Source organism: Phascolarctos cinereus, unplaced genomic scaffold (genome assembly GCF_003287225.1).
Source record: "Phascolarctos cinereus isolate Bilbo 61053 unplaced genomic scaffold, phaCin_HiC Scaffold_5;HRSCAF=322, whole genome shotgun sequence".
In the NCBI taxonomy this organism is placed as follows: domain Eukaryota; kingdom Metazoa; phylum Chordata; class Mammalia; order Diprotodontia; family Phascolarctidae; genus Phascolarctos; species Phascolarctos cinereus.
The window spans coordinates 251,578,716-251,600,897 of record NW_027555958.1 but is presented as its reverse complement, the minus strand read 5'-3'; the positions used below and the strand labels follow the sequence as shown (position 1 = coordinate 251,600,897).

Sequence of the window (22,182 nt, the reverse complement as noted above, 5' to 3'; positions counted from 1 at the left end):
CTGGTAGCAGTTTTCCCACTAACCTCTGCTACTCTCTCTTTTGCTCGTCTGTCTGCCCATCTGCCAGTCCTTGATGACACAGGGGTGACTCCTCTGCCCTCCAGGGGCCCATTCTCAGAAAGCTGGTATGTTCAGACTTTGGTGGGGCCCTTTCAGGCTTGGTCTTGTGTCAGCAGCTCTGTCTGGCCAGGACTTGAGGTGTGCCATTTAGGGAGGTAAAGTCTTAAAAGTTTCTAGCTACATAGTGCCCCTGGTATCACCTCTAGGCAAGATAGGCCTGGTCATGGTAGTGGTTCATTATGAGTAGAGATTGTTTCATTCTTTGTAATTGTATCCCTAGCACCTAGCACATAGTAGGAGATGGATAAATGTTTGTTGATTGAGTATAGGAACCCAGACCTCTAGGAATATAATAATAGTATGTTATTATCTATAACAGTATATTTAGAATGTAGTAGTATAGTATATAATATAATAAATAATAGTAACTTACATAATATATAAGTATAATATTTGTGTAACAATAGAATTAGAATATATTGATATAACAATATATTAACATAATAAAAATAATACACGTTTTAAAACAATTAGAGGCAGTTAGGTGGTACAGTAGACAGAATGCTAAGCCTAGAATCAAGAAGATGAGTTGAAATCTGGCCTCAGACATTTACTAGCTGTGTGATCCTGGGCAAGTCACTTAACCTCTGCCTGCCTAGGTTTTGTCAGCTGTAAAACAGATAATAGCACCTATCTCTCAGGATTATTATAAGGATTAAATGAGATAATATTTGTAAAGCACAGTGCCTGACACAAAGTAGGCACTTAATAAAATGCTTGTTTCCTTCCTTTCCTTCAACAGAATATTTAGATAAGACATGGTTCCTGGTTTTTAAAAGATGAAAATAAGTAGGGCAGGCATCAAGGAATCTATCTGAGGAGATGCATGACAGTTGTAAGATCTCAGAGTGTATTGGAGACAGGGGAGGTTCAGTTTGACTGAAACATGGAAGAGAATAAAATGAGATTAAGACTGGAAAGAGAATAGGAGAAACTCCACAGAACTCTGGCCTTCTTTTTGACCCCTTACTTTGGTGTCACCCTCACAAAAAGGTAGGGAGCCCAGGAAGGTTGCGAGTTATATGGGTAGGAGGTATTAGGAATTGAGGCCAAAGGGAGGTGCTTAACTGAGGGCTGATGGCTGAGGTCATTGACTTTGCCTTTTATCACCTAGTGACATGAGACAGTAGAGGTCACCCAGAATCTGGATCCTATAGTTTTTCTTTCCTCCCCTATTCTTCTCTGTGGCCCTGATGTCTTCTCTTCTCTTTCCCCATAGCAGAAACCTTTCCATAAATCATTGGGCTATCTGGAGGTATGGGACCTTTGTTACTCAACACAGCCTCTCATTGGTCCCCAGTAGGGGAACACTTCAGCATCCCTTCTCAGAAATCAGGCTCTGACTCAAGGGTCTGTGTCACTGATTTCTCCCTTTCAGCCATATAGAAAATGACCTCTTAAGCCCTCTCACCTCCGCAAGGGGTCAGTGGGAGGGGAAAGAAAAAGACCCACTTGTTGAAATCTTGTTGTTTCACAGAGTACAGGAGATAAGAAGATGGGTTACAGAGACTAGCTTTCTGGGGGAATTTCCAGATTCAGCCAACCAGGAAAAGTCTCCATAAGGCCCCTTGGAAGGTGATGTGTAATGGTGCCACCAACTGGTCTCATCTCACCCCTTCCTCACCCCTACCCATTAAGCAGGGGCTAGTGAATAAGCACTCATCTTCCCTAGCTCCTGCTGTCCTTTCACTTTCAGCCCTCAAGTTCCCCTCATGTTCCTTCTGAACTTTTCCTCTTTCCTATTTCTTCTTGTCATTTTCCTGCTCCTCATCGCTCTCTTTCTAGATGGCCTTATGTTGCTGTATACAACTCTCTGATTCTCCCCATTTGTGGCCCACTCTTACCACTAGCCTCCCTTCCCAGCTTTCTCCCTCTTTCTAGTGAGATTCTTTTCCCTCTAATCACTTTCTCATAACTCTCACTTCAGTCTGAATCCCATTCTTTCTCGTCTCCTCTTCCCATAATTCTTCCACCTCCCTTTTACAGTCAAAATGTAAAAGCATTCCAGCCCTCCAGATGAGAGATCTGAGACCTCCAGCCTGTTACATAGCTTCTGAAGAATGTTGGGAAAGACCTCCAGATTTCTAGTGATTTCACTTCACTCTGACAGGGGGTGGAGGAGGAGGGTGCCCTAACAACTCAGTGGATCTATTTTTGTCCTTGGTTACTCTCCAAACTACATATCACCCAAAATAGACCCTGTTTTGGTTTTTCTTTTCCTCTGTTCAGAGGAAGGGGGGAAAAGCTGTCTTTCTGGCCTTAGTTCCTTCCATTCAGCCTCATGAGCCTGGGTCACCTCTGTAAAGGGAAGATCCAACAGTTGCCTCCCAATGACCCCCACCTGAGTGACTTTTTTCCTGCCTTTTTTCTTTGTCCTTAACACCTTCCCTGAACACTTCTAGGAGGCTTCTTCTTTCACTTCAATTCCTGCAATAGAGCCTGCACCATAATGTACCAATTGAAAATAGACTGTCATGTTTCTTCGATAATTAGCATCACAGATTCATAGGAGATTTGAGCTGGAAGGGACCTAAAAGATCACCTCAAAGAGCTTGGATGGAAGATTCTTTGCTCTTCTCTGACACTCCTGGTGCCCTTGATTTCCCTTTCATTAGATTATAAGTTCTTTGAAACCAGGATCTGTGTCCTCTGTCTCTGTATCTCCAGCAGCCAGAAGAGGAAACTGAAGCTTGCCTGAGGTCATGCTGATAGTGAGTGGCGGAACTGGTACTCAAGCCCAAGCTCCCTGACTCCAGCCCAGTTGTCTTTGTACCATTCACATTGGCATTTTCACAAGACCCATCAGGTTGCTAAGAAATACTAGTTGAAAGTATGGCTGGAAGGAAGAGATAGAAGATATTCCCAACCCACACTTTTGCAGAGGTGGAAGGACTACAAGTGTTATATGTTGTATATATTTTTGATGAATTGATCAGTTTTGCTGATTTTTTCTTTTTGTCTTTAAAAAAATACTATGTGTTATATGAGATGGCTTTCTGGAAAGGGTAGGGAAAGGAATACTATGGTGATGTTAAAAAAAAAAAGACATAGGGGTGGCTGGGTGGTGCAGTGGATAGAGCACCGGCCCTGAAGTCAGGAGGATCTGAGTTCAAATCCTGCCTCAGACCAAGAACTTGACACTTACTAGCTGTATGACCCTAGGCAAATCACTTAACCCCAATTGCCTTAAAAAAAAAGAAAGGACATAAATGAAAGCCTTTTTTAAAGAGCAAAATAAAAAGTTAAATAAAATTGAATTCTTCCCCCACCCTCCACTAATGTACTGTATACCCACCCCAGCTTATCCTGTCATCCTGCTCTCTCCTCTGTTCTTATTCTCCTTTCCCTTTTCTGCAGTCCTCTTTTGTCAACTCTGCTTCTGTTATGGTGAATTTCCATTTTTATTATGTTTGTAGTTACAACTGTGATTTTTATCCAGAGAATGTAATCTTCAGAAACTACCGCTAGTCAGATCTCTCATTTTATAGATAAACCAAGGTATAGAAATGTTCAGTGGTACATCCAAGGTCACTGGTAGCCATACACTTAGATTGTCAGTTCCTTGAAGAAATGGGAGTGAGGAGTGGGGAGAGAGACTGGGTCTAATACATAGTCTTCCAATTGAGTGTAAGGGCTTGAGGGCAGGGGTCTTTTTCATTTTTATCTTTGTATCCTCAGTGCCCAAGGCAGTGTTATAAATTAGGTCCTTGATAAATGCTTGTTGATTATGTTTCTATTAGATCCCCGTGGACATTTATCACCACCTTCAGGGTGAGAAATCCTGTGTGATGGATATTTTTAAGAGAAAAGTCCTAAGGAGTTGCCTGAGATAAATAGAGCTTAAGTGACTTGCCCTGGGTCACATAGCTTGTTAGTGTCAGAGGTGGGTTTTGAACCCAAGTCTTCCAGACTCCAAACTCCTATCATTATGATAGGCTGCCTCTTTAAGCAGAAAGTAAATGTCAATAAGTAATCCTCTTAGGGGCAGCTAGGTGGCGCAGTGGATGGAGCTCCAGCCTTGGAGTCAGGAGGACCTGAGTTCAAATGCCGCTTCAGACACACAACACACTACACTTACTAGCTGTGTGACCCTGGACAAGTCACTTAACCCCGATTGCCAAGCAAAAAAATAAATCAATAATCCTCTTAAGGCACAGGTCTAAGCATGCCTGTGCTTACCTTGCTCAAAAATCTTGTTGGCTCCCTATTACCTCTGGGATAAAGTATATAATCATACTCCTTATACTCAGCATTTAAGGCTTTCTACAGGCTGTCTCCAAGCTACTTTTCCATCCTTACTTCATATTATTTTCCTTCATACAGTTTGGATTACACTGAAACTGAATGTTCCCCGAACTTGGTGCTTTCTGAACACACACACACATACACATACACGCACACACACACACACACACACACACAATGACACTATGTCTAAAATGCACTGTATTCTCATCTGTGTCTATCAGAATTTTTATCTTCCATAAAGGAAGACTCTTTTCAGATAAGAGAATATTTTCTCCCAGAAGTCCTCTTCCCCTAATTGTTAGCGTTTTTATTGTTTTCTTCCTATTCAGCTTGCCAGTGTGGAGTAGTAGAGGGCTGGCTTTGGCAGGGAGAATGACATTCAAGTCTTTTCCCTTCACGCATACTAGCTATAAGATTAGGGGCAAGTCACAACTCCTCAATGTTGTAGGTAACTATTTAAAGACAATATGTAAGTTGTAGATGAGTTGCATCTGTATCAGCAAAGGGAATTTCCACCCTGGGAGTTCACACTGAAGAAATTATAGCTCTAGTTCAAAATATTTATTTGTGTATCTGTTGTCAGAGAGGCCCAAGTTCATTTCTGGCTGTGTGAACCAGGGTTGTTGTGAGGATCAAAAGAGATAATACATGAAAAACCCTTTGCAGCCTTAGACCTCTATATAAATGCTAGCTGCTATTATTATTGTTATTGTTACTATTATTGTAACCCCCCAACTCCTGGAAAGCATTTTGTTTTTGTCTTTGTAACCCAAGCACCCAGTACATGCCTTAGCAAATCCCTAAGGAGTAAAGTGTAGACCTTTCAATTTAGTGTTTTGCAAAAAGAGATACAGAGGCAGAGAACTGGATTCTGAACACTTTTCCAGGTCTAGGTTTTCTTGATCTGTCTCCTCCTTCCAAAAGCCTCAAGCATATACACATATATACTGCTTCTTTGTATGGATGGTAACTTAGGCCTTATTTTTTAGAAGAAAGAGGAAGGAAAAGTAAGCACAAGTAGAGATATTTGACCCCACGTATCCTAGCTGGCCACAGAGAAGAAATCCTGTGAGAAAGGACTGTGTTGTCCTACCACTGTGGGACAAAGTCTGGGAGTGCAATACTTGAGAGACTTTTTAGGGACCTCTGACATTATTTAGGCTTCCTCACCTCCTCCAGTCTCTCTCACTATTAGTTGGTTATCTATCTATTTGATGCTGTCCTTGGCACATAGTGAATGCTTAATAAATCCTTGTTCATCCATCCATTCATTCATCTTACTCTGACTTTTTCATCTCTTCTAAAACAAATCGCTCATCTTCTACACATAGAAATGGCTCCTGAATCTGATTTTTTAACCATCCAGGACATTTCTCAATTTTTGTCCCCAAACACCTTGGCTGCCAAGTGAATCCGAGATCTGTGTTATGGTCAAGTATTTTTGGATTATTTAATTCCAAAAGAATTGTGGTCCCTGCCCTCTAGGACCTTGTGTGAAATAAGATTAACACCCAAGAAGCAATAAGATGTTCTTATAAGATAGTCTATAATCAAACCTCAGACTGTGGCTCTGTTGTTGTAACCACATTGATGCCAGACAGTGATGCCAGACCTGATCCACTTTAGCCTTATTGAAGCTCAGAACTCCTGAGCTACTAGCCTCAGCCCCTCTCCCTTCTGATCCCCTCCCTCCCATGCCAGGGTGGGCTGGATGGCTTTCTTGGGGAGGTCATTTAATAAGAGACAATTAATAAAATTCAACAGAACTTTGTTGAACACCTAACTAGGCTTTCACAGACACAGAACATAGTTGCCATCCTTGTAGAATTTGTAATCTAGTAGAATCTTAAATTCATCTGCCTTCCTCTCGCTCCCAGGCTCTGAAGCAGTCCATTTTTGTCACCTCTTCATGGGTCTGTTTTGCCCTTTTTGGCTCCCCTGAGCCAGTTCATTAAAATACTGCATTCTCATTTCAGTCCAGAACCTAGATCTAGGGCTTAGGTCTGTACCTAATTATATTACTGAGATACCACTGAGTTGGATAGACAGACACATGGGCCCTGAGCCCAGAGTCAGTGGGGGAGGTGTAAGGTAGCTGCAAGTCAGTCCTTGGATCCAAACGCCAGAGGGTGAGCTAGCACAAATGGAATTTTCCAGTCCATCTTCCCCTTCCCATATAAGAAAAATTTCTTCAGTAGCTGTACTTTCCCCCTTTAGCCTGTCTTGGGAAGGCTGCTGTCATTAGTCAGACTCTACTCAATTTGATAAGCAGCCCAGGAGGCCAAGCAGCCAGAGGAGCTGACTGTACGGTGGTGGTGAGGGACCAGGGAGTAGAAGGGACCTCAAACTGACTTTGTTCACATTCCATTGCCTAAGGGGAGGAGATACTTTAGTTAACTGCTCACTCTCCTCCTTGGCTTCCTAGAGCTTTGACCTCATTCTTCTTAGTCAATTAGTGAACATGTTTGATGTGATATGGTGCTGGATATTGTAGGAGACACAGCAAAAATGTAAATTGTAAACCTTGCCCTCAAGAAGCTTGCAGTTTATTTGTTCTTTGCAAATAGCCCATTACCACCAACTCGGGACTCAACAGAAAGAATTTCTGGATGTCCATCAGACTCAGCCTCTCCCCAGCTTCCTAAAGTACAATGAATTCCATTGACCCCATGACACCTTGTATTGTCTTCTCTGGTCCCTCCCTTTGTTCCTTAGCATTCCTCAACCCTGACCAGTACCTATACTCCTCTCCCTCATCTACATCATTCCCAATTTTCTCCAGAGTCTACCTCTTTCAGGAAGCTGCCCTGAGACAGCTATGGATATTATGTATAAGTATTATGGATAGAGCTCTGGACCTGGAGTCAGGAAGACTTGAATTCAGATCCAACTTCAGACCCTTACCAGCTGTATGACCTTGTGCAAGTCACTTAATCTCTGCCTGTTTCCTTAACTGTAAAAGAGGACCATAATAGCACCTACCTCCCAAGGTTGTGGTGAGGATCGAATAAGATAGTATTTGTAATGTGCCTGGCACATAATAGGTGCTTAATAAATGCTTGTTTCCTTTCTAACTAGATAATATGGGTAGAAGAGACCCCATCAACCATTTAAAGGCAGAATGGTACAGTGAAAAGACTGCTGGATTTCAAGACAAAGGACCTGCATTTGAATCCCATTTCTGACTCATATTACTTGTGTGTCCTTGGGTAAGTTACTTAACCTTGCTCTGTCTCAGTTATCTTATGTGTCAAATGAGGGACTTAGATGGCCTCTAAGGTGATTTCTAGCTCCAAATCTATGATCTTCTGATACTCCTTCTTCTCTTACACCAATAGTACCACTAAAGATTATTGTTCTGTCTGTAATCGGCATTTAACATACTTTATTTATTTATTTATTTTAGACATGAATACTAAAATTTAAATACACAATAAGAAAGGAAAAAGAAACATTATAAGCTTAAATATTAAATCTTAAATAGAAAATAGGAAAAGGGAAAAAAGCATTGCCATGTGTACAGCAGAATGTAAGAGTATTCAAAATATACAACAATAAATTTGCATTTCAGGAAAGCCTGTATATAATAAATACTACTTATTGTGTTCAGAACCATCCATCTTTGAGATTTTTTAAATTTTCTTTTGTTCTCTGCTGTGCACTTTTTACTTTGTTCTTTTTTTCCCCCTCTGCCCCAAGAAGGCTAGGATTAAGTGCAGAGGTGCACACACATACACATACACATGCACATACATGCACATACATGCACACACAAGCATACATATATAATGCACATATACACACAAAGATATATATATGCACCTATACATATATACACATACTTACATACACCTACATATACTTGGATTTCTATAATTGTACTCGTGTATAGATACTCATATGCATACATTCGTATGCATCTATGTAAGACTACTATTCTTATTTGTCCTCTGTTTCTCTGAGGGTGGATAACCTCTTCTTTCATAAGTCTGAGTCTTTCCATATTTTTCTAAGTCCACCAACTTATCATTTCCTACACCACAACAATATTCTAACCTTAAAACAATATTGATTAATATGGCTGACATATAGTGTAGTTTTCCTATTTTTCTCTATTGATTAGATCTATTTTAGCTTTAACTTTGTCTAAGATCATGATTACCACCCCTGCCTTTTTCCCTGATAAATTCTACTCCTGATCTTTATTTTATGTTTATGTCTATTTCTCTTATTTCCTATCTCTACTCCACCTCAAGCTGCTACCCTGCCCTCCTATTTCTTAACCTACCCCTCCTCTAAGGATCCCTCCCTTATCTAGCCATTCCTGTTAATCTAAATACCCTTCTATTAACTACTCCCCCCCATTCTTATCCTATTCCTTCACCCTCCCCTCTAAAAATCCCTCCCTTATCCTCTCTCCTCACCTATCCCCTTAGCCTTTTATTTCTTTCTGAATTTAGAAGACTTTTATACACTTCTAGGTATATATATGTATTGTTCTCTCTTAAACCCATTCCTGGTGAAAGTAGGGTTCTAGAACTATCAGTCCTCCTCTCCCATCTGATTCCTCTGTGTCAGTTCTTCTTTTCCCACCTCATTTGTATAAAATAATTACTCTTTTTACCTGTTCCTAAATGGTTTTACATTTTAAAATCACATCATACTCAGGTCTACCCCAGTCTTCCTTATGAATTACCCAATTACTAATAACAATCTTAGACATACGTTTTATATTTCCTCATATAAAGAGTAATTAGTTTTTAATATATACCTTATATTTCTTTTGGATCTTTTATGTCAAATCTTCTAGTAAGTTCAGGTTTTTTTAAAAACAAAATCCTGAAAGTCCTACAATTTATTAAATATCCACTTTTTTTCCATTCAAGATTATGTTGAACTTTGCTGAATATGATATTTTCAATTGCAACTCCAGTTATTTTGCTCTTTGATATATAGTGTTCCAAGACCTGTGGTCTTTTAGTGTTACCACTGCTAGGTCTTGTGTGATTCTAATTATGGCACCGCCATATGTAAAGTGTTTTTTTCTTGTTGCCTGTATTATTTTATCTGTGAGCTGGAGGGTTTCAGAATTTGACTATAGTATTTCTGTAGGTTTTCCTCATGGAATCTCTTTCAGGTGGTATTGTTGGATTTTTTCTATTTCTACTTTCCTCTCTTGTTCTAACATTTCAAGATAATTTTCTTCAATTATTTCTTGTATTATTGTATCAAGATTCTTTTTTTTTTTGATCGCAGCTTTCATGTAGTCTGATTATTCTTATGTTTTCTTTTCTTGATCTGTTCTTTAGGTCAGTTGTTTTTCTTATGAGATGTTTTATATTCTCTATTTTTAAATTCTTTACATTTTATTTTATTATTATAACTTCACTGGCTTCTCCTTGCCCATTTCTAACTTTCTTTTTTTTTTTTTGCTTTTAGGCAGTTGGGATTAAGTGACTTGCCCAGGGTCACACAGCTAGTAAGTGTCAAGTGTTTGGTCTGAGGTCAGATTTGAACTCAGGTCCTCCTGACTTTAGGGCCTCTGCTCTATCCACTGCGCCACCTAGCTGCCCCTCCATTTCTAACTTTCAAGAAGTTTTTTTTTCCTTAAGATTCTGGATCTCCTTTTCTAATTGGTTGACTTTCTTTTCATAATCTTATTTTTCTTGAATTATCCTTATTTTAAAATAATTTCCTCAATCTCTCTCATTTGATTTTTAAAGTTTTTTTTTTAAGTTCTTCTGTGAATTCTTTTTAGGCAGGTGACTCTTTGACGTGACTCTTTGGGATAGGAGAGGCTTTTTTTGTTTGTTTCATTATACTCTTCTGAAGATGAACCCTGGTCTTCTGTATTCCCATAGTAACTTTCTATGGTTGGATTCTTTCTCCTTTGCCTGTTCTTCTTTTTTTAATTTATAGGAGCTTATTTTTTGTAATCACTTCTAGCCCTGGGGTGTGGGGGAATGGTGCCTTTGGCCTCAGATCCTCCTTCAATTCTTCCTGTTGGCTTAGAACCGAAACCAAGAACTCTGTCCTCCTGTAAGTGCTCATAGAAATCGGTGACCCCACCCCACTGCTTCTAGTTCCTTCTTGCCCAGGGTGCAGCACCACTGAATCTGGTGTCCTTATTAACAGAGGTTTCCTCAGTCTTCCTGGGCTCAGATGCTGGGCTCCCTTACACTGTCTGAAAGGTGAAAGTTCTTGTGGCTGGAGCAGAGGTTACCTCTCAAGCCAGCTAGCCCCAGGGCTAGCTGCTTGTGGTTTCAGTGGAATTAGCCTGGAGGTGTTTACTCTTTACTGGGACCAAACTTCGGTCCTAGGATTTTTCTTTGATATTCTACAATTGTCCCAGTAGGACCACTGTTGTACCCCAACTCTTGTTTATTTTTACTGCTCCATGTTCACCCTGGGGCACAATTTTACCTTGTTTGTGGGAGAAATCTGGAGAGCTTGGAATTATCTGACCTATTTCCCTATCTTCCTTCTCTAAACATAATGTTTAAGGGGAAAAAAATCCCAACCTATTCACTAAATCAAATCTGTGAATAGATGAATGCTAATTGTGTGGCTCCCAACATAGAGTAATGCAAAGAAGAGAGAGTCAGGAGAAACTGGCTCTAATCCTGACTGGCTTTACCTCTAGTTATCTGTGTGGTTGTAGACAAATCACTTCCCTTCTCTGGTCCATGTTTTTATCTCTTCCCTGTAAAATGAAGGGGTTGGATTGTATCAGAGGTGCTAACCTAGAGTCCATAGATTCCCCAAGGGTTCTATGGATTGATTTCAGAGGGCCCATGAACTTGGACAGAAAAGAAAATCACTTCCATTTCAATATAATTATTTTATTTTATGCATTTAAAAACTTTATTCTTAGCAGAGGTTTCTGGGCTTTAGCAGACTGGCAAAGGAGTCCAGGATACAAAAAAAAGATTAAGTAGCCTTAGACTAGATGACCTTGAGGATATCTTGTATATATAAAAATCTTCATTTTTATTATCTCTTGAGTTTCTTGACTCCCCGAAGGAAGATATGTTGTAAGAGAGAGTTTAGCACAGGTGCTAGAGTACTGGATTTAGTGAGAGGAAGACTTGGGTTTGAATTCTTCCATTTATTAGCTATGTGACCCTGGGCAGTAATTCTATGACTTGTGATTCTTGGCTATGAGTACTGAGTAGTGTCCAGGGGAGGATAAGTTCAAATCAATAGAAAAGCTTTGCAGATTTCTAAATAAGGAAAAGTGAGAGCCTGGAGGGTGGAGTAAGCTAAGTGCCACAGAATTTTAGTGTTAGAAGAGACCTCATTGTCATCAAGTTCACTCCATACTGAAAGGACAATGTACCCCAACAAATAATAGCTATTTACTGCTTGAAGAGGTCTTCCCCTCTCAAAACAATCTGTTCTACTTTGGGGGCAGTTAGGTGGTACAGTGGGTAGAGTACTGGGCCTGGAGTCAGAAAGACCTGAGTTAAAATCCAGCCTCAGACCCTAGCTGTGTGACCCTGGGCTTAACCTCTCAATTACTTAACCTCTATCTGCCTCAGTCTCCTCATCTGTAAAATGGAGGTCATTATAGCACCTGCTAGCCAGAGTTGTTATGAGGATCATATGCGATAATAATTATAAAGCACTTAGCACAGTGCCTGACACATAGTAAGTGCTATATAGATAGATATTAGCTATTGTTATTATTATTAGCTATAATTGTTAGAACATCAATTTTAAAACTGTTTCTTTGCAGCTCTTACGCAAAGCTCCTAGTGCTGCTCTTTGGGGCCAAACAGAACTAGTCTAATCCCTCTTTCTGTGTGGCAGCCCTAAACTATTTGAATGTCCTCCTAGAGCCTTCTCTTCTCTGTCTTCATTTATTTATTTATTTATTTTTAGAATTTTAGGCAATTGGGGTTAAGTGACTTGCCCAGGGTCACATAGCTAGTGTCAAGTGTTTGGTCTGAGACTGGATTTGAACTCAGGTCCTCCTGACTTCAGGGCCAGTGCTCTCTTCTCTGTCTTCAACACCCCTTGTTCTCTTAACCTGTCCTCTTGTGACATGGACTTAAGGCTCTACACCATTTTAGTTATCCTCCTGTGGATTCTCTTCAGATTATCAGCACGCTGCTTACACTGTGGCACCTAGGACTACCAGATGTAATCTAACTAGGGCAAAGTATGACAGGACTGTTACTTTTTTTATTCCTGAAAACTATGTCTTTCTTAATGTGTTCTAAGATCACATTAGCTCTTTTGGCTGCCACATCCCACTGCTAACCTATTGATTTTGCAGTGTGCTAAAACCCCCAGATCTTTTTCAGAAAAAAACTGCTGTCTAGCCATGCCTTCCACATCCCGTATTTGTGAAGTTCATTTTTTTAAACCCAACTATAAGGCTTTTTACCCCTATTGAATAGTGTCTTATTAGGTTCAGCCTAATGTGACGTATCTTTGATAAATCATGCTGGCTCTTTGTCATCACTTACTGCTTTTTTTGCTAGATATTCACTAATCATCTCTTTAAAGATTCTGTTCTTCTTTTTTTTTTAAATTGGAGCATTTATTCTCCTCTAGTCCTGCGGTACCTCCCCAATTTTCCATAATTATTCAGTCATCACTGACGGTATAGATTAACAATCACACCTGCTGCTTCTTTGTTCTATTAAGTAGAAACAGGAGCTGCTGTTGGCACTGCTGCATCTTTCCCAGAGAGAGCCATTCAGGATCTTTGGTTATCATTATGATGCAAGCTGTGTAGGTGGAGCAGGGAGGAGAAAGAACATCACTGTCACGTCAAAAGTAAGGATCTAAAGCAGATGCTTGTGACTAGGAATCTCAGCCACTCTGTAGGCAGGAGTCCCATTGGGGGGGGATCATAATCCTTCATACCCCTGATCTTCTTCACTCATGCCTCACATTGGGGTTGGGGGCTCTCCCCCAGAGGACCTCTCAGTGAGAGAGCATCTCTTACCCCAAGGTTCTGGGGGCATGCTTTCCCTCTCCTCTTCCTACTCATTTGTCTTGTATAAGTCACCAAAGGGGCTGGATGAGTCAGAGCTGACACAGAGATTGGGTAACTTATTCATACCCAGCAGCATCCTGTCTGTGGAGGGGCTGGGATGCAGAGGTGGCTGAGAAGAGATTGCACAGCCAGTAAAGGTCTCCATAGGTCTTTCTGCCCCATGGCTAGATGGTCATGCAGACCTGGGGTCTCAACCCAAAAAGGAGGTGAAAGAGGTGGTATTAGAGAATCTTCTGGAAGGCTTGGGGAGAAAAAGATGCTTGAATGATCTAAGACCAGGGGCAGGGATATATATGGCCATGATGTTTGTTTCTTCCCAGGCTTGTGTGTATGTGTGTGTGATAGGGGGGTAGTTAGGACATGGGATGAGTTTTCATCCACTTCCACTCTTTTCCTCTGGTTTAAAAAAATTCTTGGGTTTATAAAATATTAGTTCTAGGTCCCTTTCCTACATATCTTATTCTGTCTACCCTGCCTGCCTGCAGAACCTAGAAGGGCTAGGATCATACAGATGGAATAATGGAGGTCTAGAGTTGGGGAGGGAGTTGTCCAAGGTCATGCAGGTTCTGGTCAGAATTTACACGACCTCATTTTTAGCTCTCGTCCCATCTTAAAGCAACAGGCTTGTCTGACTTAAGGAAGGGCTGCCATCTGCCCCTGTTAGAGGGATCCTGGTGGCTCTGGGAATTCTTTGATGAAGGGAAGTCCTGGGCTTTCCCCTTTCTGTTTCCATATATGGGTGTCCTTAGACACCGTTGCCTTTTCCTAGGATTAGAAGTCTTGGCAGCTAAAAGTGGTGGAACAGGAAGAAACCATGGATGTCAAAGACTTTAGGGAAGCTCCAAAACATTAAGCTGTCAAGGCCAAAAATAACACTACTATGGTAGTGATAGTAGTGGTGATAGTGATGGGAGAGCACTGTTATTACTGCAGGGAAATGAAGAATGGGAAAGGAAAGAAATACGCATGCACTAGGCACCATAAACAAAGTCCAAACAATGGAGGCCAGATGTGTTCCCTTGACAGGAAGCAGCCTTGGAAGGGACATTCCCCCAGCAGATCACTCCAGAAAGTTCTTTCCACTCAGGCACCCTTTCCAGGCATAGGTGGTGTTCACACAAAAGGTAGGTAATCCACGAGGGCCTGATTCCTCTGCTGGTCTGTTTGTTATGTTGAGAGAGGAACTGACTGCAAGGAAATGAGTGATTCCCTTGGGTATTGTTAGAGCTGGAACTTTCCAACCTGGCCTTCAGAGGCCTTCTACAACCTGGTATCACCTATTATACTCTCACCCAACACATTTTAGTACCTCACATCACACTCCTCACCAAGTATACTACAGTCCGTCCAAACTAGACTGTTTTCTATGGAACAAGATCCTCTCCTTCTGTCCCTAAAGCAAGAAGACAGCTAATAGCAACAAGTAACCTATTGCATGCCTATTTTTTCCCCTTCATTTAAGCTCTGCCAAATTAGATAAGATACACTTTTGTGACAATGATGGGTCTTTGGGCAAGATTCATCTACGTTTCAAAGGAATTCTCTGATGGGAGAGGGGTTGAGTATGCTGCCTATGAAAGCTATGGAGCTAGGGGAAGAGCAGTGGCTGGGGAGGATTCAGAAGCTATGGGGATTTAATTGGGGGTAGATTTGAGTTGATACTGGTCCTTCCCCCTCTTCCCTCTAGATGGGGATGCTAATCGTCTACCACAGACCCTACCTTGGGTAGGAACTAGGATGAGGTGAAAAGCAGGGGTCAGGATTGGGGATGAGGGGAGACATACTAGGCAGCAGTAGGGTCTGCATTTATAAGGTGGGAGGAAGGGAAAGGGTACAGGGCTGGGGAAATCTTAAGCAATGGTAGCTGGGAGGGATTGGAAGTTCCCATGGCTCTCTGGTTAAAGTGAGTGTTTCTGGCTAGCCATTGTCAATGTAAGGCAATGTGGTGCGGAGGAGAGAATGTTGGCCTTGGTAACAGCAGTATTTGGGTATGAATCTTGCCTCTGAGGCCTTCTTATCTGTGTGATCCAAGGTAAGTCCTCTAACCTTTCTCAGCCATACTTTATCTATAAAATAGGGCTAATAATAGTATCTACCTTCAGAGGTTGCTGTGGGTTTGAGGATTGAATAAGATAATGTATGTAAATTGCTTTGCAAAGCTTAAAGCACTATGTAAATATCAGCTATTAATGTAATAAGTCAAGGACTTGAAGCAGATTCTGGGATCAGATGAGGATTCCATCAGACATGACAGTATGTGAAGCCAAATAACAATAAATAATACTTATATAATATTGTTGAGGTTTAGGGGTGCTGAGACCCCAAGATCACAACACGCCGGTCCTGTCTGAAAGAATTCGACCCAAACCTTCTGTCAGCCAAAGACAAGGTTTATTAGACCATCCATCATATTGGGCAGACTCTTAAGGAGTCTGAACATTAGTAAGCTATTGGCTAGATTTTAAGAATCAGAGCATCTTAATGGAGACAAGATGGACCTTATATACAGAAAGACTATGGGAGAGATCTAGGAGTGGCCAAGTCGTCTATGAAGTAATAGAACTCCAGGGGTGGCCTAGGGAGAATGGAGGATTAAGGGTGGGAAGTGGCCAGGGGACATAGGGAGGTCTAGGGTAGGTTAAGGGTACAGAGAATTGGGAGATTGGGTGTAGCCACAAAGAAAGGCCAGTTGATTATAGCCTCAAGGGAACTCCAGAGATTTGGCCACATGGGGAAGTCCAGGGTTTTTCCTTTTTGGGTTCTAGATCCCTTCCTTATCAGTATAATGTTTTAAGGGTTACAGCATCTCATTTAATCCTCACAGCAACACTGTGTAGTAGATGCTATCCTCATTTTACAAATGAGGAAATCTCATTTGAGTTTGACCGAGGTTAAGTGATTTGCCCTGGATGACACATAAAACCAGTAAGTGTCTGAGGCAGAAATTGAACTCAGGTCCTCTTATTACCAAGTCCATCACTCTCTACTACACCAGAGTAGTTTGAGTAATAATGGAATCCCAGAATAAGTAGTCCAACCTAGACCCAGAGAGGAACCCCGTCTTCCACATCTCCAGTAAATGGCCATTCAGCCTCTATTCAAAGAACTCTACTACCCAGAGCAGCCTATTCCACTTTTGGACAGCTCTCATCTAATTTGCACAGTTTAGGAGGTTTTATTTTATATACAGCTCAAAGTTTCTTCTGCAATTTATACTCATCACCAGCTCCTAGTTTTACTTTTTGGGACAAGGATAGCAATAGTTGGTAACTCTCATTTATATAAATGAAGTTCATAGTGTTTTTCTCCTAATCACCCTATGAAGTAGGCAGAGCAAGCATCACCTACATTTAATAGAAGAAAAAATCAAGGCTCATCAAGGTCAAGAGACTTGCCCAGAACCACGTAGATATCACATATTATCAAAATCAAATTCAGGTCAGAAAGCGTCAAAATGTGTTGAAGGCCAGAGATCTTTCCACTTTACCATACTGACTGTTGTGGTTAGTCAGATATCAAATATATACCAGTATCAGGTGAGGAAAATGTACTAGGTTTGCATGGACGTGACAGTTAAGTCAATAAATTAAGCTAAAAAAAATCCATGCTCTGAAAATGTGGCTATATCTGTGTTTTTATAGTTTGTTTTCTTTTCTCTCTCACTTTTTTTAGACAATTGGGGTTAAGTGACTTGTCCAGAGTCACATAGCCAGTAAGTGTCTGAGGTCACATTTGAATTTAGGGCTTCCTGACTCCAGGGCTGGTGCTCTATCCACTGTGCCACCTAGATGCCCCTGTTTTCTTTTTTCTTGGTATTTCAATCAATCAATCAATATTTATTAAGCACTTACTATGTGCAGGCACTATACTAAGCACTTAATAAATAGTAAATGCTCCTTTTGAAAAATTCTAACCTTTTTTTTAAAAAAAAATCTGAATTAAAGGGGGAAAGAGATTTGTGTGCTACCAAGACAAGATAGCTGAAAGGATCAGAATAACCTCAGGGGCTAGGGTGATAGTTGACAACTCATGTCCCAGCCCTGTTCTTAGAAAGAGAGCCAGAGTGTCCAGAGTTGAAGGAGAAGTGAAAATGCTAAAGGGGTCCATTCTGATTTCTGAAGACTGTTGATAAAGCATGTCTCTTGTATCTTGTCAGAGACTTGGTCAGTGTGCTGATTTGTTTTGCTTTGTATGCTTATGTGTGACAAAAGGGTAAGGGTAAGTCAGTATGTAGAAAGAAAGGAAGAAAGAAAGAAAAAAAGAAGGAAAGAAGGAAAGAAAGAGAACAGGGAAGAAAGAAAGAAAGAAAGAAAGAAAGAAAGAAAGAAAGAAAGAAAGAAAGAAAGAAAGAAAGAAAGAAAGAAAGAAAGAAAGAAGGAAAGAAAGGAAGGAAGGAAGAAAGAAAGAAAAGAGAGAAGGAAGGAAGGACCAAAGTGTTTCAAGGGTAGGTTAGAGGACTTACAGAACTGGGCATGGTATTTTCTGTTGGATATATTTTATTCCACACTTGCTACATAAACATTTAAAAAGTACATAGAAGAAACAAAAAATAAATTCCTAAGGAGGCATGAAGGTGTAGGGCAATTGTATTATTATCTTGTTACATTTACTTTCATTTACAAATAAATTAAACTATGTAACAAATTCACAGGTGCACTTATAATCTTTTTTGTTATTTAAATATTGAAATTGTGTTTGTTATTGTTTATTAAGTTTATAATGAAAAGGTATCATTTTAAACAATATTGGAGAGTGAGAAACTGGGAACAAATAGAAGAGGAAGTTCCAGGCTAAAGTTTACCCTCTTACTGACATAGAATTGAGGGATTTAAACCCTGCTACGATCATAGAAGAGAAATTCGCATGCATGATGGAACACTTTACTCTCTGCATGTCTTGTTTACTGGGCTGGGCACTTTCTTTTGAGCTACTGCAATTCTGCTTTACTCATAGAGCACAGCATCTTCTTTGATTGTGGCATTCCATGCTGGGTGGTCCTGGGCCAGTGTCTCCCACTTCACACAGTCAATTCTAAAGTTCTTCAGAGAGACCTTGAGAGTGTCCTTTCATTGCTTCTTCTGACCTCCATGTGAGCATTTGTCTTCTGTGAGTTCTCCATAAGGTAGTATTTTAGGCAAAGGTATACTTGACATTTGAATAACATGGCCAGCCCATCAGAGTTGCCCTCTCTATAGTAAGAGTTTGAATGCTTGGCAGTGATCTTTAGAATCTTCCTAAGACAATTTAAATGGAAACAATTCAGTTTCCTGTCATGGCACTGGTATACTGTCCAGGTTTCACAGGCGTACAGCGATGAGGTCAGCACAATGACTCTGTAGACCTTTAGTTTGGTAGTCAGTCTAATATCTCTTCTCTCTCATACTTTCTTTCAGAGCCTCCCAAAGACTGAGCTAGCACCGGCAATGTGTAAGTCAACCTCATCATCTATGTGCACCTCCCTGAAAAGTATACTGCCAAGGTAAATGAACTTATTCACAGCATTCAAAATCTCTCCATTTTCTGTAACTGATGGTTTTACAAATGGATGGTATGGTGCTGGCTGGTGGAGAACCTTTGTTTTCTTGGTGTTAATTGTCAGGCCAAAATCAGTACAAGTAGCAGAGAATTGATCCATACTTTGTTGCATCTGCATTGAGTGACAATGAGGCTGCATTGAGTGCCCAATCATTTGTGAACAAAAAATCACGTACCAACTCTCCCTCCACTTTAGTATTGGCTTGTAGCTTTTTCAAGTTAAATAATTTACCATCAGTGTGGTAACTGACCTTGATGCTGTTTTCATCCTTATTGAAGGAGTCTAACAACATTGCTGAAAATATCATGCCAGAAAGCATGGGAGCAAGCTCACAGTCCTGTTTCATGTCACTGGTAACTGGGAAAGTTCGAGAGCATTGTCCATTATCCAGAACCTGTGCAAGCACGCCATCATGGAACTGACATACAGTACTGATGAACTTCTCTGGGCACCTAGATTTTGCTACAAGTTTCCACAAGCCCTCACTACTGACAGTATCAAAGGCCTTAGTCAGATTGACAAACATTGTATACAGACCTCTGTTCTGGTCCTGCCATTTCTCCTGGAGTTGCAAACACCATATTGACTATTCCTCAGCCCTTTCTGAAGCCACGCTGGCTCTCAGGTAGATAGATGACTATCTTCCAGGTGAAGGATCAGCCTATTAAGGAGGACTCTGGCAAGAATCTTGGTGGCAATGACTAAGAGAGAGAGACACTCCACCCCCCTGCCACCCCCTACCCCCGGCCATGATTGTCATGGAACAACAATCTATTTCCTTTACCTTTATAGAGATGGACAATGGAAGCATCCTTGAACTCCTTAGGGATAACCACCTTTTGCCATATAACCTGGAAAATTTCTGTCAGCTTTTGTATGAGCAGTGGACCCCCTGCCCTGTAAAATCTCAGCTGGAATAGCATCAGCACCAGGCACTTTGCCACATGAGAGGAACCTAATGGAATTCAATTGGAAGTTCAGCTAGAGAGAGACTGACTTCAACTTGAGGTATACAGTCAGTGTCTTCGGCGTTGGTTGATTATGGTCTGTTGAGAACACTATGGAAGTGTTCACCCTATCTCTACAGGATCATGTCCTTATTACTAATCAATTTGTCTCCATCAGCGCTGAGTAGCTGAGATGCATCATAGGTTTTTGGCCCACAAATACCCTTCATGGCATCATAAAAGTGCTTTAGATTGTTACTCTCAGTGTAAAATTGAATTTTACCTGTCTTCTTACTGAGCCAAGAATCCTGCATCTCTGTGAGCTTTGCTTGCACTTTACTTTTGATGGAGTTAATTGCCCTGGTTATGGGCAAGATAAGGTGAAAGGTCACCTATTAGAGTCTTGCACCACTCTGAGGATGATTTTGCCCCTGTTTCTCTTCTACTTTTTTTGTGACAAGTAATGTTAATCTTAGAGCCCAGCTTGCTAAGAAGAGGAAACCTTTTTTTTTTACAACAAAAATTGTTTATTTGTGATCCTTGCTTTATACTCTATACATCTGTCACAAATATAATTTTACATAATATGAGACTTCATTTAAGTGTCTAGTTTTTCCCTTAGAACAGAAGGACTTAGAGGCAGATGAACCATCCTTCTGGTAAACCCTGTGGAATTCTCGTTTTTCACCTAGCAGCTGCTGAATTTCCCCATGACAGACTTGATGTTTGTGAGTGTTCTGGCCTAGATGAGTAAATGCAGTGCTATACACCAAATCTCTGAAAGCTGTCCACTCCTTTTCTGCTGCACTATTGACAACTGTGTGTTGGCCCAGCTTTCCTTTCAAGTTAGCAACAAGCTGTTTGTGCTAGGAAAAGCACTCTAACCTGTTGACATTAAGTCTTCTGGTAGTCCTCTTGCCTTGGGGTCACTGCTTTTGTTGAATGTGAATATTTAGCTTGGAGAGGATAAGTCTGTGATAGATCTAGTACTCGCACTACACATTGCCTTAATCATTCTCACATCCTGTCCATCTCTTCATGTTTACTGTGACGGTATATCCATGAAGTTTTATTGTGTTTAGGTAAACAGAGGACAGTGTTGGCAATGAGAAGGTCATGAAATGCACAAGTCTTCAGTAGTAAATGACCATTGCTGCTGCTATTTCTGAGTCCATTCCTCCCAAGGACCCCTTGCCATGTCTGGTAGTTTCTATATACTCTTGCATTAAAGTTACCCAGAATTATAAGCTTGTCCTCTTTCAGGACATTGATGATGAGGGTCTCCAGGTCTTCACAAAATTTTTTTTTTTTATCTCATGGGGGTTCATCATGGTAGGAATATATACACTGAATGATGGTGGCATGGTGCTTTCTTACAAGTGGCAATCACATTGTCATGAGCCTGTCATTTATTCCTTTTGGAAGAGATACAAACTTGTTGACTAGATTGGTTTTGATTGTGAAACCCATGCCAGCTTCACAGTGCTCCCCATCACTGCAGCCACTACAGAAAAAATGTGTGTCTAGCTCTGATTTCAGTAATCTGGCCTTCATTTTCCAGCCATATTTCACTCAGGGCTGCTATACCCTGAGTGCTGAGTTCATTTTTTCATATACCTGCTGAGTTCTTTTTTAGGTCTTGTGTTGTCCATAAGTGTGCACACATTCCATGTGCTGATGGTGAGTGGAATCATCTTTGCAAAAGTTTTTGTACATTTTTTGCGAGTTTTGACCACAGGATAGGATCTCTGCCTGCTATAGTAAGCAGACCAGGGTTGCATGAAGCAGGCAATTTTTAGGGCACCTTCCTCGTGCCAGGGGATGAACAGTTCGGTCCTCCAAAAAGGCTGCTTAGACATAGGGGGTGACCAAATCCCACTGCTGCTTCAGTCTAGTGAGATGACCCTATGGCTTGGGCCACCTATGTGCAGGGTTGTGACTTAGCTCCTACCATTATCCACACCTGTTGCTTCATCACTTGCCAATTGCCACAGGGCTTTTGAAGTAGGTAAAAATGGTAAAATGGTATGGGTGATGTCTTTTGATTTGCATGTAATTTGCATTTAAGTGAGGCATAGTTGCTTGAAGTCCTCAGCCTCACTCTCTCTTTCAGGGTCCTCAAAGTCCTGTGGCAAGACAGAAGTCAAGATGATTGGTGATGGCTTGGGATGCAGTAGCCTCTTTGATGTCCAGCTAAGATCCAAGCACTCCTCAGTTACTTGCTTCAGCCACCTTCATGGCCGTTGGAACAAATTGTTCTAATCCGCCTGTTTCACCTGGCGAATTCTTCACATGTTTGAGGTAGACACCACCCCCCACCC

The 22,182-nt window shown here is 40.9% G+C and overlaps 1 long non-coding RNA gene across 2 annotated transcripts in view; it reads left to right on the top strand.

Moving 5' to 3' along the window:
- Positions 1 to 22,182, top strand: part of LOC144457647 (uncharacterized) — an 80,797-nt gene extending 58,615 nt beyond the window's left edge. For both annotated transcript variants that reach the window (XR_013487114.1, XR_013487113.1), the window contains exons 2-4: positions 7,447 to 7,577; positions 18,772 to 18,857; positions 21,975 to 22,182. This is a non-coding gene — a long non-coding RNA (uncharacterized LOC144457647). The remainder of the gene's footprint in view (positions 1 to 7,446; positions 7,578 to 18,771; positions 18,858 to 21,974) is intronic.